This window comes from Acartia tonsa, chromosome 12 (assembly GCF_053477335.1).
Source record: "Acartia tonsa isolate MP-2025a chromosome 12, ASM5347733v1, whole genome shotgun sequence".
Taxonomy (NCBI): Eukaryota; Metazoa; Arthropoda; class Copepoda; order Calanoida; family Acartiidae; genus Acartia; species Acartia tonsa.
In genome coordinates this window covers 12,293,886-12,296,686 of record NC_137271.1, presented here as the reverse complement: position 1 = coordinate 12,296,686, position 2,801 = coordinate 12,293,886, and positions in this window count along the sequence as shown.

The window sequence follows — 2,801 nt, the reverse complement described above, 5'->3', positions numbered from 1 at the left end:
GAAAAACATATTAATTATATGCACATGTAAAATGATTAATATAGAGACATATTACATCTAGTTTTAGTTTATCTGCTTTTCTAATATAATTAACTATATGTTCTTAAATTTCTTATTTTCAAGTTATAGCTAAAAACGTTTATGTTAAGGCAGCATTTTAAATTTTGGATATATAGGTCATTATTTCCTTTTTCGTTTAAAAAATAAAGATGACAACATCCATTAAAGTGACGAACATTAACTCAAGTAAAGTGTCAGAACTGAATATACAAAATATAAATATATAAGTTTTGTCAATTTTGTATCAAAACCAGAATACTGTTTAAAGACAAAATGGCTTGAGTATAGAGATGCTTCGCATATAATATTGTACCTTATTGTAATAGGAATCAGTACTCCAAAAATCAGATCAATCGGATGATTGCATTACATACAAATTGTTATTTAAAAATTTAAATGGACGTATGGTAACGATTATAGAGTTGCTTCGCTTGCTAAAAATAAGTTGGATAAAGAAAGGATATACTACCATCAAATGCTACTTATCACAATTGTCCTTGTTAAAAGCGAAGTTTTTCTATAATTAGGGTCGGCTCGTCCGTCCGTATGTGACGGATAACTTTTTTCGTTAATTTAGGCATGTTAAAATTGTCTTATTGATTCCAAATTTTTGCTTGGCGATTCCTGTAGTTCTTAGGTACGATTTAGAAACGTAACAACCCTTTAATCGTTACCAGAATGTCCGTAAGTCCAAAACATATTGATTTTTAACTTTTTAACAACAAATTTCTATATGATAAACTATCCGATCGATCTGATTTTTGGAATACTGATTCCTAGGACAACAAAGTACAATGTTATAAACGAAGCATCTCTATAATCAAGTCCTATAAACGTTAGTATGTCCTTAAACAGCCTGTATCTAAGCAGTTTTTCATCAAATTTACTTAGAAATGTTTTTCAATTTTTGAAATATTTTCAGATTTTCAGTTATGACACTGACAGGTGTTAATGTTCGTTTGTCCTACCGTTCCAGAGCTCCGCTTTTGTGAATGTTGTCATTCTTGTTAAACTTAGAATAACTTAAATTACTTTTTTATAGTAAATAGAAAGACAATAATATAAGGCAATACAAATATGTTTTGTTGTGAATTTCTAATCAAATATCTTTCTTAGCTTTCATGTGAATTCGTATTTTGTCACACCTAATTTAAATAGGGAGGATTTTAGTAAAAAATTCTTGATGAATCTTGGGAACTGATTTTGAAATGATTATTGGGTACTTGGTAGCCCTCCAGGGTTACGACTTCGCAAGTATATGATCTTTTGTGTTATGGGTTAAACATAGGAAAATATACGTCTACTTCTTCAAAATGGCATATAGTTTTCATTCTTTCCCACATTAATTAGACATTTTTTAGTGGATTCTCGTCATTTGTATGTCCGTTGGAACATATGAAATTTATTTCCATAACAAGGAGGAGTCAGTGATTCACAGGAGCTTTGAGGGAAAGCACCAAAAATAGTGGTTTTAAAGAAGAGACGATGAGATTTAATCAATCTAGCTAAACAATGGAAGTTTGCTTTCATATTCAATATTAATTTATGCAAATCCTCCTTATTTAGTAATTTTGTGAAAAATACATTTAGTTCAGCCACGTGAGGTGATATAATTTACTATTTGGCCTGTCTTTTTTTTACGCAATTTATGTAGTTTTTTTTCACATGTATTGATAAATTTACAAGAATGACAACATTCATAAAATTAAACAAAACATACTAAAACAAAAACAAAAAATATGATATCAATAGCAACAGTCTACTGGAACCGCAGACTTAAAAATGTGCAGGTAGGGAGGTTAATATAAACTGTAGTGAATATTATACTAGCACCTAAAGTTTTAAAAATATATTCCTTCATTCATTAGCCTTAATTCTTTGGTTACTTTCATTAAAACTTAATAGGTTTAAATTACAGGAGTGTTTAAACTTTTAATTTTGTTTATTATCATTGGGGATGTTAATCGACTTTGCTTTTGATTAATAGAGTTTTAAGGTCATTGAACATGACATTTACAAGTTTTGCGTCAAATAGAAATCATTTGTTTTAACAAATTGTTAAACATATTATGATCAGGGCTCGGCAGCTGCATTATATGTGAGAAAAGTTAATTGGGGATTGATTGGATTTTTAGTTGAGTTGGGCTGGTTACTTATTATGCCGGAAACCGAAAATCCGGCTGATTTATAATGCCTGATCCGGCTGGAAATTCGGCAAATAACCGGATAAACGGATATTAAAGTAGTAAAAAAATAGGCTACCGTTTAGCCGCCAGCTGCCGAAAAAAAATCATGGTTTGAGATTTACAATATAGAAATTTCATATAAATAAAAATTTTCTTCTAGCTTCAAAAAAAAGAAAATTACAGCCTTTTGAAATTTTAAAAGTAGGGATTTTTTGTGGTATAATATTAAGATCATATTGCTGGATTTCCGGCCGGATATTTTTAATATCCGGTTTCTGGCCGCCATCATACTCTGACGTCATAATCTGAGTCAGCCACTTTTACTAGCTTCAGGGGTTATGTAGGTCAACCCTTCACTTTCCATATCAGATTTGAAAAGAGAAGGTATTTTTTCTAGGGGCGCTTTCTCTTGGGCGGATTTAGGAAAATTCTTCCAAAATATGTATAAACCCAGCTTTCATTTTACTTCACCCCAGTCTTGAATCCTTTTATTATGCTCTAGACAAGGATTTAAAAAGTAATATTCCTGTCTGAATGGAAAAATACAGAGTTTAT